This window comes from Pinus tabuliformis, chromosome 6 (genome assembly GCF_031772625.1).
Source record: "Pinus tabuliformis cultivar Carrire ecotype Pingquan chromosome 6, CPIR1, whole genome shotgun sequence".
Taxonomy (NCBI): domain Eukaryota; kingdom Viridiplantae; phylum Streptophyta; class Pinopsida; order Pinales; family Pinaceae; genus Pinus; species Pinus tabuliformis.
This window is the reverse complement of record NC_142292.1, coordinates 676,334,757-676,348,331: the sequence shown is the minus strand read 5'-3', so window position 1 is coordinate 676,348,331 and position 13,575 is coordinate 676,334,757.

The window sequence follows — 13,575 nt, the reverse complement described above, 5'->3', positions numbered from 1 at the left end:
ATGTCAAGTTATTGATATTTTAGTTGCAGACATTCCAGAATTTTATGGCTTAATTCTTAGCAGGGATTGGCCTGAAAAGCTTCATGGATATTTTGCAACTGATTGGTCACATATGTGGCTCCCTTACAATAGTAAACCAAATCAAATAAAGGTTGAGTGAGAAAGACATCAAAAATACATAGTAACAGAATTGGAAGGAGAAAATGAACCTGTAGTAGACAACAACAATATAATTAGCAACTATTTTGTTGACTCTTTCTTAGGAAATTTCAATCCTCATACTTCTCCTTATTTAGAACATTCTGTTTTATCTCAAGTAGAAAACTTTTCTCAAACATATAGTTCTAAATGTGTTAATTTCATAGATAGTCCTGTAAATAAATCTTTATTTTGGAAGTTATTTTTTGACGGTTCTAAGTCTAGCAATGGAGCAGGAGCAGGATGCATATTATTTAGTCCAGAGGGAAACAAAACTATGCTAACTTGTAGACTCGAGTTCAATTGCACCAATAATACTGCAGAATACGAAGCTTTAATCCAAGGATTATACAAAGCAATCTGACTAGATATCAAGTATCTACAAGTTTTTGGAGATTCTAAAATAGTAATTAGATAGGTATGAAATACTATACATTTTCTATCGGGTCATTTAAAGCATTATCAATCTTTAGTACAAGATCTGACTAAACATTTTATAGCATTCAATATTTCATCAATTCTTAGACTCCAAAATGCTAGTGCTGACCTCTTGGCAAACGTAGCTTCCAAGCTCATTCCATCAGAAGACTGTAGCTTGGATAGATTCTCAATTGAATTGAATTTTAGACCCTCGATTCCTGATAAAATTACCAGTTGGAGAATTTTCAACGATGATCCTGATATTGTAAGCTTCCTCACATCAGAAGGATCTTACACTAACAAGATTATAGATGAAGACCAACATGACAAATAGTTGCAACAAGATAGCACTAATAATGCTATGCCAAAATCAGTAGTCAAATTGGAAGACCTATATGATTTGAAAGACTGATTCAAAAGATCTACCAATTCAAAACTTCAAATTTCAACTCTGAACTATGAATTAGTAAATCTATGAACTGATACCAAGCCGCAGAATATCAATCTAGGTCTTGGCGTAGCCCCTAAAGAAAAATTAGCGTATGTTTGTCTCTTGAAACAATACAAAAGTGTATTTTCCTGGAACTATGATGAGCTTAATACTTACGACACTTCTATCATTCAGCATACTATCCCAATGATAGATGATGAAAAACCTGTCCAGCAAAAGCTAAGAAAAATCGACCCTAATTTGGAAAATCAGATTAAGTCTGAGCTCAATAAATTATTGAAAGCCAAAATCATTTTCCCTGTTCGACATTCTAAATGGTTTTCCAATATGGTTCCCGTTAGAAAAAAAATGGAGACATTAGAATTTGCGTTGACTTTCGAAATATTAACAAAACCTGCCAAAAAGATAATTTTCCTTTGTCTCCCATGGAGCAAATATTACACGCAGTTGCAGGATCATAATTAATGTCCTTTTTGGATGGTTTCTCCTGCTACAACCAAGTTTTGGTCCACCTTGATGACCAATTAAAGACCACGTTCAGAACCAAATGCGATATTTATGCATATCAAAATATTCCTTTTGGTCTGATTAACGTTGGTGCCACATTTCAAAGGGCCATGGACATCACATTTAAGGGATTAGTAAACAAATCAGTAGTAATCTACTTGGATGATATAACTGTATATTCCAAGAAATGAGGTAATCATCTGAGAGATTTGAAACAGATCTTCCAACGTTGTCAAAGGTATGGAATTTCACTTAATCCAAAAAAGTCCCTTTTTGCATTAAGTGAAGGAAAACTTCTTGGATTTATAGCGTCAAAATCTGGAATTCATATTGATCCCGACAGAATCAAGGAGATTTTCGAAATACCCTTGCCTCACAACAAGAAAGCTATGCAATCCTTCCTTGGCCAGATTAATTTTGTAAAGAGATTTGTTCTAGACTTTTCAAGAATCGTATCTCCCTTACAAGCAATGATTAAAAAGAATTCAATATTTAAATGGGGCCAAGAAGAATATGAAGCATTCAATCTGATTAAATAAGTGATTGTAAACGCCCCATCTTTAGCCACTCCAAATTTCTCTGATCCTTTCATTTTGTATACATTTGCCTTTGATAGATCATATGTTGCGATACTCACTCAAGCAAATCAAGATAAGGCGGAAGTCCCAATTGACTTTTTTAGTTCAAATATACAAGGGGCCAAATTAAATTATTCTGACGTCGAGAAGCAAGCTTACGTTGTTTTCAAAGCGATCAAACAGTTCAGACCCTTCCTACTTAAAACCCATACAAAAATCATTGTGCCGTTTCCAGCGGTAAGAAATATTTTAGTACAGAAAGATGTGGGTGAAAAGAGAGCAAATTGGGTTACTGCTTTACAAGAATACGATGCTGAAACTAAACCAAAAAATATTGTAAAAGGTCAAGGCTTTTGTAAAATGTTGGCTGGAGCATTGCTTATTGCTGAAATACCATCTTCGGAAGTACAAATGTATGAGGTAAGCCTAAACGATATTGAATCATTATACGCTGATATCATATTTTATCTAAAGAATGGATATGCTCCTTCAAATCTATATTATACAAAGAAAAGATCCCTAAGGTTGAAGGCTAAGCAATATCAACTCGTAAACGATGTACTTTTTAGGATGAATTATGATTATGTTCTCCTTCGATGTCTCAAGAAAGCTGAAGCTGAAAAGGTGTTGCAGGAACTCCATCATGGACTAGAAGGTGGACATTATGCTGGAGATACTACAGCACATAAAATCTTGCTCGTAGGGTACTATTGGCCTACACTATTCAAAGATGCGCATAGCTATGTAAGGAAATGTCAAGTTTTCCAAACTGCTACTAGGAGACAAAAGAGACCATCATTGCCTTTGCAACCAGTCAATATCGATCAACCTTTTGATCAATGGGGATTGGATATAATAGGTGAGATTGTTCCTCACTCTTCTAAATAGCATAGGTATATCCTTACAGCTACAAATTATTTTACTAAATGGGTAGAAGCAATTCCTCTCAAGACTGCTAATGCTGAACACATCATTGATTTCATAGATCAATTCATAATCACCAGGTTTGGTTTACCCTCTGCTTTAATATTTGATAATGCATCATATTTGTTCTGGCAATGCTATGACTGAATTTTCACTCAAAAGAGGTTTTAAGCTTAAATACTCTGCCAATTATTACCCATAGGGGAATGGGTTAGCTAAATCAACAAATAAAAACTTAACTAGAATCATTAAGCGAACCATTGGTCAAACTCATAAGAATTGGCACAAATCCTTAACATATGCTCTATGGGCAGACCGAATAATGCAGAAAGCCTCCATTGGCACTTCTCCCTTTAATCTGGTTTATGGGAAAGAAGTGGTCCTTCCAACTCATCTAGCGATTCCCTCATTGGCCTTAGTTCAATTTATTGATGAAACACCAACTTCTTCCTTACAATTAAGGCAGCTACAAATCCTTAAGCTAGAAGAGCAACGAGAACGGGCTAAAATAACTCATGCGCATCACCAAGCATTAGTAAAAGCCTCTTTTGATTCAAACATGATATCCAGAAAGGACTTTTAGATTGGAGATCTAGTTTTAAAATGGGATAAGGCTGACAAAGAAGAGGGCAAACATATGAAATTTCAACGAATGTGGCTTGGTCCTTTCCAAATCACAAAAATCATAGGTCCATCTACTTTTATGTTACATGATTTAACAGGAAAAAGAGAATATTTACTTGTTAACAGGAAAATCCTTAAAAAATATTTTCCATAGGAGATCATTCTTCTATTTTTGTAAATTATCTTTTCCTTTATTTTGATAATAAAACCAGTTGTAAATGGTTACATTTGGAATTCACGAAAAAGACTAGAATTTCTTTTAGATTTTGTTTTTTCGATTGTATAAATAGGACTGATTTAGAAAATTGGACATTATTATTGAAAGATACAGTCAAAGGCTATCAGCTTGAAAATGATACTAGTTTCAACCTTGCAAATTTTGATAAAAAATGACCTTTAGTGGGAATTTGTTTTATATCAGTCCAATGAAAAGTATCAATAAAAAAACGAATATTCTCTGTAGAAAATATCTTTCCAAAAACTCTACCATTATCGTCCAGAGCTATTCTTAAGGAAACAATGACTTCCTCCCCACCTAGGGAATTACGAGCTTCAAGGAATAATCTAGTGATACACTTTAACTTAAAGAATAAGAGGTTTCATCATGAGCTGACTTATCATGATCATAGATATTATAGCTTGCTGACTTTGCCAAAACTGCATAACAAAACAGGGCAATGACTCGAGATTATTGCAATCAAAAGACAAGGGGTCTCATCACAAGCCAGCTTGTTCAGCAAAGCTATAAATCAAGTGAGTGGCACTGTCATAATTTGGCTACCCAAGCAAGGCATTGTTCTTTAAGGATTTAAAGAAAATAAAAGCAATAAGTGTGGATATGGATTTACGTCTGAAAGTCGTATATTTCTCCAAGTAGGATACAAGATCATTGCTGGGTAACAGGTAACCCTGTCAAGGCTATAAACGCCTGCTGGCAGCAGAGGCTCTACCTATGACAAATGAACATATTTAAAATTGATTTACAGGGAAGACTTTGTTTTTATCTTTATAAACCAAGTAGTGACTAATGTAAATACAATGACTAACTCTAGGAAGTAAATAACCAAAGTTAACATAGAAGAAACAAACTATCCTTAATAGCTGAAAGTAGGGTGTACTTTATCTTTCTATAATAAAGTTTGATTCTCTAAACACCTTTTGTTTTGGAAGTTCAGAAAATTCTAAAGAAAAGCAGAGATAACTAGTTCTTCCAAGTGAATCTCCAATTGTTGTGGCCAACAACAACCCCCCTTCTTGTTTAGTTTTCTCACTAATACTAAATAAGTGGGGACCCTTATCCATAAAATTTAAAAAGATAAATTAGGACTTGTATTTCCTTTTTGAATAAATCTTACTATCATAAACTGAGGAGAATACCCGAAAATCTAAAAAGACTTAAGTATTATGATAAGTTCGAACAAAACCGTTTGCTTAATAAAAAGCGTCGCATTGCAAAAAGGTAATAAATTCTTTCATACAAATAGAATCCTAAGATTGTGAAATCGCGATGTGAAATCACGTGCTGAAGAGACTCATTGCATCGCATGCATTAAGCATCACTTAAGGTGAAATACCTCAAACTGCCGATATGCGATGGCACGTCTTGCAAATCGCATTGCGCATAAAACATATGGTAATAGATGATTGCCACACGTAACAAATCTGCGATATTACGAAGCAAATCGCAAAATCGCCTTATCGCAGATCTGCAGGGCTTGTCGTTTGAAAAGGCTTTTCCATAAATCAATGCCCAGTTATGCGCATTAATGTTAATTTAATGAGTTAGTTGGTAATCATTAATGAAATATGGTTTTGATCTGATCGAAGAGCCATTTCATGTAAGGTGACATATTTCATATGATTTTAGCATTTAAAGCTTTCCCGTCACCTTTTTTCTTATCATTACTCTTTCCTAATTTGCAAATTGCAGGAGTGAAAAGCAGAGAGGTATACATAGTAGTGTTCAAAATATTATGGGAAAGAAAGGGAAGGCTCCAAGTTTTGAAGACAAAGAAATGACGCCCTTATACACAGACACCACCTGTAGCAGAGATGCTGATGTTACTACTTGGGAAGGCATGCACAGTCTACTCAAGGAAGAAAATCCCAGAGTAATGGAGGTTACAGCTACTGTAGACTCACGTGGGTCGTCTGAGGCGTCAATTATAGAACTAGCATGCTCATTCTTGCACCAAATAGCGGCAAGGCCCAAGATTCTTCCATACACGGACATGGTCAAATGGGTACTGGATAACGCTGAGATAACAAATAGACAGTTTAAGACTCAGAGCCAAGGACTCATTGGCTCGTTCACTACACAAGATTTGAGGCTCATGTATCATCTACTAGAGCCACAGGTGACCTATAACAAATAGTTCATGGAGAAGTTTGTTAAAGAAAATGAAGATTTGGCACAATGCACCAAGGACTGGTCGAGAAGGGACGAACCAATAAAAAATGATAAGCATGGTATGTATAGTACTAGTTCTCTCACTTCTCCCTATTGCTTTGCTGGTGCTATGCTCTGTAGACTTTTTGGAAAGCCTGACGTTAACAAATTTTCATCTAAATGGCTACCATTATTTAGATGCCGCCACTAATGCTACTATTGTGGATTGGGCTAAAATATTGTTTGGCAATTTAGCCATAGCCATTTTGGATTATCGGTCCAAAAGAATTGCATAGAGGATTTATCCCCCTTTCTACTTATCTACTTATGTAATGGATGCAATCTGTTCTGTTTCCAAGTTTCCTCTAATGGGTTGGAAATGGACTACTCAGGACCCCTTACCCATTTATGTTTATCACAAGGCACTATGGGATTCGAAGTTCATTCCATAATTTTATAAGATTTTTCATGGAATCATGCTACCCCTATACAAGATTTTGTATAATAAAGACGCTCCAAGATTATCTCCTAAAGTGGAGGTCGATATGCTCCCTGTCGCAAGATGGTTCGGAGAAGAACTTTTCACCTATGTCAGAGTATTCAGAAGTCTTGCTTCCCCTCATGTCCTAACTTTATATGTCCCTGATAAACTACTGGAATGAGAGATTTCCTACCAGACTTGTGGAGTAGGAGGAATGAGTAAAGAGCTGAAGGACAAGAACAAGTCCATTTGGCCGCAATTTCCTATGGCTTGTGGGGCCTTTTCACTATTTGATGTAGGTTATGCATTCAAAGAAGCAAACAACATGTTATGTCTACGATTGTTCAAATTTCTAGGAAGACAATTCGACCCTTATGATATCGTTAAGAATTTCACTACTGCAGTCAAAATAAAAGTGTTTTCTGGAGAATATGATCTTTTTGATGATATATTTCAGTAGAAAAGTACACTTAAAGAAGTTCTGCATTCGGCCCAAATGCAATTTCCTCCAGCAGAATTTCAAGAGTTCAAAATATATAGGGAAAGGAGATTAGCTAATATCCCTTTAGATAAATTACACTTGTAACTATTGAGGGAGCCAACTCCCAGTATCATTCTCAGTGAAAGTTCAGGCATAGACAGGTCTAGATCCAAGTCTGGGGGAGAAATACCAAAACACTCGAAGAGGTCCGAGAGTGACCATAATAAAAGTGAAGGGTCAGTAAGGGATACTGCTCAGTCTAAAGAGTGCCAAAAACAATAGGTTTTGACCACTCCACAGGTAAATCCCCCCCCTCTCATCATCCAACCACCACTAGTTAGAACCGAGCTAGATAAAGAATGAGAGACATTCAATGACTTAATCAATACTGAGGGGCAGAGCACAAAAACACATGAGAGTAATGTGCAGATAGTGGATGATATAGTCACTAGAACAATCAGCAATGTCCCAGAAATGGCACATATTCCCATTACCCCATCTTCTGAAATTATGCTCAAAATAGAGGAAATTCCTCCTCTCAATGTATTTTATAGTCCACAACATAAGGCGGTGGTGAGAAGACAAAGAAAGAAAAGGAAATTGGAAAACATGCTCTCTTCTGATGCAGAGCAATTAGACATCCTTTGGCAAGATCCTACCACTGACCCTATTGAAAATCTCACTAAATTATCTTAGATCGCAGGAGCATATGTATTTGCAACCATTGATAAAGCATCCAAGGTACAACAATTATTGAAAGAAAAAGAAGATCAAATGCAAATTTTGCAGCAACAGCTACACCAAGCCAGTGTCAACAGCGAGGCAGAGAAAAATCTAGAAAAATTACAGCATGACTTTCAACAAATGCAACTAGGATACTAGGACAGTTTGGCCAAAAGAGAAAAACAGCTATAGGTTATGCAGGAGATGCATAAGGAAGATCCTAAGCTTACAGAATTTGTTATAGAATCCATTTCCTTAAATGATCAATTCCTATAGAAGCAAGAAACATTATGCTAAGGGATATCGCAGTGAAGCTCTTATTGCGAGATAAGCAATAGAATTACTAATCAAGTCATGGATTTGCGACATGATTACGATTTAATTGATAAAAGAGTTACTAAATATTTGGTTTGGTAGGAATCAGAGGAATGGAAAAAGTCAAGCGGGCCCATGATCAATGAAGACCACAAATAAATGCTCTTTAATAAGTGGGATGCATAGATTAGGATAGCAGAACAAGCGGTAGAAGAAGCAGCCACTGCAACAAACATTGTCATCAACTGTGTCAATGAAAATTTACACAGGGAAAATCTCATATCAGAGACCACCCCAGGATTTCTACCAAATGTGCAGCATCTACAGACAAGCTGGAGAGAAAAGGCTCAAGAAAGAGCAGAGTCCATCAAAAGGTTAACCAAGTTAATTTGGGATTCGTATTAGTAGTACTTGGTTAAACCACATAGTCAGTGCATGACTCTTAAGTCTCTCACTAACTCTACCGAGAAGATGGCGCCAACACTTGTCGATTCCATTTTCGCAGGACAACTAAAATCGGAGGTCGGCCAGCCAACTCTCCTCAAGCCGATGCTGGATGCTTGCCACTACAAGGATCAGATACATAGACAGTTAATTTCCAGTTTTACTTTTAGATTCAGTTTTAGTTTTAGTTTTGCTTTATTTTTGCTTGAAATGAGGACGTCATTTAAGCCACCTCTTATATTTTTGTAATAAACTATATTTAGATTTAGCTAGTAGTATTTAAACCCCTCTCATGCATTTAGAGAAGGGTCCTGAAATTTATCAAAAACTTGTCGTCAGAACATGCACTTCTGCACCGTCCAAGGAGGTTTTCATGAATGAATGGAACAAGATTTATTGACATCTGTGTTTGATATCTGCTACTGAAATTGCACTTTTGTACTCTTAGTAGATGTTGAATTAAGAAGAGATAAATAATTATTGCTGGAGCTCATGAGTAGAACTCATTATAAATGGTACTTTTATCTCTTAACAATTTCTGCTTATGTGTTAAGGTGATATTCATTTTCAGTTATTTATGTATGAATGCTTGAATGCTTGAGTTATCATTTGGCACTTCTGTATGGTGATAGCCATTTATTTATGCTTAAAATATGAGTAGTTATTATGCGATATGTTTTTCATGACTGTTCGGCTAACTTTTTATACGAAACAATTCATCTTTATTGAATTATTTTCTTATAGCAGTTGAATGATCTTTATTACCAATTGCTGTAGAAACTATTTTAGATCGCATAATTGAAAGATTAAATCCTGGGTTAGTTTTAGAATTAGATATTTCTGTTCATTAGAATAAAATTGCATGTCATTAAATTAGACTTAGAATAAAAGCATTTTACTTAGAAATCATTAAGAAGGAAATATCAATTCTCAACACACACACACATGAATTGGGAAACTAGTCCCATATCCCCAGTCGGATCCACTATACCAAATGGAAAAGGAGCTGCTAACCAAGGTCTGGATTGGGTGGTTATCCCCCTTATTATAGAACCGATTTTTGGGGCTTCAACAAAGACTTGTGAAAGCACAGAGTTAATAAGGGAACACACGAGCAAAGATGCATCAAAAACTGGAAGCCAAGTGAGATAGCAATCCAAAGTGATGGTTAAACCAACAACACATTTCAGTAAGATTCATACATAGTTATGTAGGAAAGCCATACATGCATTTGTAAGAAAACATATACATATATCATTTAGAGTAAACAAGATAGCTGAAATATAATACAACATATGCATGAAACGTGATTGCTCTGTTATATTAAGAAGTGAAAGTTCCAGTCATACAATACAACCATGACCAATCACTAGTTATGATAGTGAAATGTTACAATCACTGCTACCTGCCCCTCCAAAGAGATATACTGGCTCTGCATAGTGGAGAACCCAAGGCTCATTACAATACTCTTCAAGCTTTCTCTAAGATACTCTTATCGGAAGCTTGGATGACCAAAAGCCTCTATAATGAGTTTTGAGGGACTATTTATAGCAAAGGGTGGGGTGACCCTTGGCATTCCCCTTTGTGACCGTTCACCTACCCTCACGACTCTTCAACTACTCTATCAATGTTACATTCAACTATCAACACTTGAACTTCCACTTGACAAGACATTACATACAATCTACACATGTACCCATGTGAGCCAAAATGGCTTGAGCAAGCCATACAATAAATCACTAACACTCGGGCCATTATGGTAAGACCAACTCTTTGACATCCTCGTGATGGTTGATGGTGGAAAACTAATGCCAAGCTTAGTCATCTGTGATGATGTCCGTGCACTAAATGGTGACATCATACTGAAAGCGAAATCTTGCCTCCATTGCATCCAGGTACATTGATATGGCTCCTTTGTCCAACTTGTCTGACAACATGCACATCATCATCTTTAGTGCAGCTGGACCAACAACATACTGATGCATAGTGTCTGTGTTGATGTTGAAGTGTGTGTTGGTGACCATGCACATCAACTTTTCAAAATATATGTTCAACATCAGTCTTACTTGATTCTTATCTTTGTCTCGGTGAGTGTGTCAAATGGGTGGGACCGCATGTGTGCACACAATGACATCCATGCTCCTAAGCAACTTTGCATGTGATTGACAACAGTGCTCACCTTGTCTTCTCCATGCCAACTACTCTATGGATCCATAACCTGTATGGATGCAATTTCATCGGTCTATGGATGTTGCGCCTGCTGTTGTACTTGTTCCTGCTACAACTCCTTCTCTTGTTTGTGCAATTGTTGTTCTTCCTTGAGTTGCTGCTTCAGCACTTGCAACACCTTCTCTGTTTCTCTCTCTACCTTCTCGCAATCGCCTTGTCGCACCACTACCTCATAGTCTCAATCTCCAAAGCTACTTTCACATCAAGTGGAATTGCTTGAGCTTGTAAGTTTGTTCCGCCTCTATGCCATCAACAACCTTCCTCTTACATTTTTCGCATGTAGGTGTGCTACCTTCTGTTGTTGCTGATGGTGTTTCTCACCGTGACATTACTGTCATCTGCTGTTATTTTATCTTGACATCCTTGTCCATGAACAACTCGATGTCTTCATAGATAGGCAAGTTCATATACACTTGATTGATTGCATCCCCAGTTATGTTCTGAATGGTGTCTTTGACTCTCCTCTCCTGGAAGCCATTGCACCTGTGCTGTTGTGTGACTATCTGTGAAGATTGCACAATTTCCACCGGGAGGTTGGGGGACTGACTGCCAAAACTACGCAAGGCACAATCTGGGCTATCGGGAGCCTGAATGACTATTGGAACTGTGCAATGCATAGTCCAGCCTGGCCTGCTAGATGTTGAGATTGCACAATGCGTAATTTCAGCTGGCAAGTGATGCAGGCCCAAGGACTGCATTTCACAATTTTCTGGGCTAGCAGTCACTGCCTCTCAGAATTGTGTAAAGAAAGACTGGAGGGCATTGACTGGCCAAAATTGCACATTTTGTAGGATGAAACTAGAGCCTTCCATCTCAGAATTGCGTAATGCTGTCCAGGCAAGGCAGAGTCTGGGCCAAGGTTCCCCAGACCCATCGACGGGTGACTGAAATATGAGAAGCTTGAATGCATGGTGATATTGAGTGTTAAAAAGAGTGAATGATCATGCATGAAAATAGTAAGTGCATGATTCAGAAAATGGGAAAGCATGCATGTGTTTGAAGCGAGTCACCATAACGACGACCGTACATGCAAAAACAGTGTCATGCATGTTACAATAGTTATATGCGAATGAAAACTGAAACAATGCTTCTACAAGCTAACATACATCAAAATGACAACAAGAACTCATTGAAATCAAGCAGACAACACTCACACAGTGAAACACAAAAAGAGACAGAAACACAATGCAAAACATGCAAAGCGGGCTTACCCCGAAACAGTTGAGATGAATGTGCCAACGACTCCTAGATGTGATGTGGGATGTTAGAGCTACAAGATTGATGTGAGGGATGAGCTCTGCAACATCTAGTTCATAAGTTTTGATAAAATCGAGGTTATGATGTGTATGCCACAAATCTAGGAAAAGTGATACTTGGTGAGAGGTTTCTAAAATGAGCCTTGCATGTAACCTCTAGTTGCTAAAAATAGGTCCCTAAATCTAGGGATGCCTTCGTATGTTGCCTTGGGAAAAGTAGTCCATGCATGCAAATCAAATTTTCTTGATCCTAGACGAAACCAGTCAACCTAAAGGCACATGCATCGGTCTGTGAGCCTAGGATGAAAATTTGCGCAGTTCCTCGGCTGAGCTGGGGTAGCTATCCTAGAAGGATTGCACAATTTCTGGGGTCAGCAGGTGACTACCTCCCATAATTGCGTAATTTCTGGGTTGAGTAGTAGTGTTGGGTCAGATTGTGCAGTTTCCTAGAGGAAGACAGCCTGATTTCTCTACGTAATTCTGGAGCCCAGCAGGTTGCTAGGATGATTTGTGCAATTTCTATAGGGAAGGTTGGTTCCCCTCCAGAATTGTGCAATTTTCTTGGGGAGCTGCTTTGTAGCACATGGTCTAAGTCCTGAATGATAGCCTGTGAGGGGAGTGAAACAAACTGACATGCACAGGCTGACAAGACATTAAGAAATAGCTTAAGTCTATATGCTTGATGATGCAAGACATGTTGTTGAGGATTGTTGGTAGGGAGGCTCCAAAACAAAGCTAAGGAAAAATTTTGGAGGGTGTTTGTAGCTGCTACAACACTTGGTGACACAATGGTAGAACTCTAGCTCTCTGAATGGACCTTGTTCATGAAAAGCAAGTCTAACACCTCTAGAAGTATCGTTCAGTTCTCTATTTGTCTTGGTTTCCACACTTTCTTGATTGTAAGATGTAGCTTCTGCCAAGCTCTCGGTCGGTCGGCACACATTCCAAGACAAGTCAACACAGTTATTTCGATTGGGGATGAGGGGTATATTGGTGCACAAGTTCTATGGTCATTAGAGTTTTAGTTTCATCTTTGGTGTTTCTTTGTTGCCAGCAGGCCTGGATAGTACCTGAGCAGAGTCATGAAAAAACAAAAGCATCGCTCCGTTGCAAGAGAGCCTGGTCAGTACCTCGGCAGAGTTACTTGTATCACCTCTCTACACAAGAAGCCTTTCTCTTCTTTCGCCTTATTCATTTTTCATTTTTCGAATTTTTTTCACATTTTCCTTTTTCATTTTTCCTAACTGTGCATAGAACTTATTCATTTCAGAGGTGGAAGAGGGATCTCGACTTATTGAGAGAAGAAAAGGTTTTTCCTTTAGAGAAGTAGTTTATATATACCTTTGACGTGCTTGTTAAGGTTTTCCCCCTCACCTTACTCTACTTGACTGAGCTCACAAGGATTAACCCAAAAAAACCGACTAGAGTAGGTGATACTAGTTAGTGCATACGAGTTTTTTTTTCACCAAGGTTCACTTCGAACAATACGTATTTTCCATCAGCGTATCATGGATTGAAGATAATAAGTTCTTCATACAGAGGCAGGATGATAGAT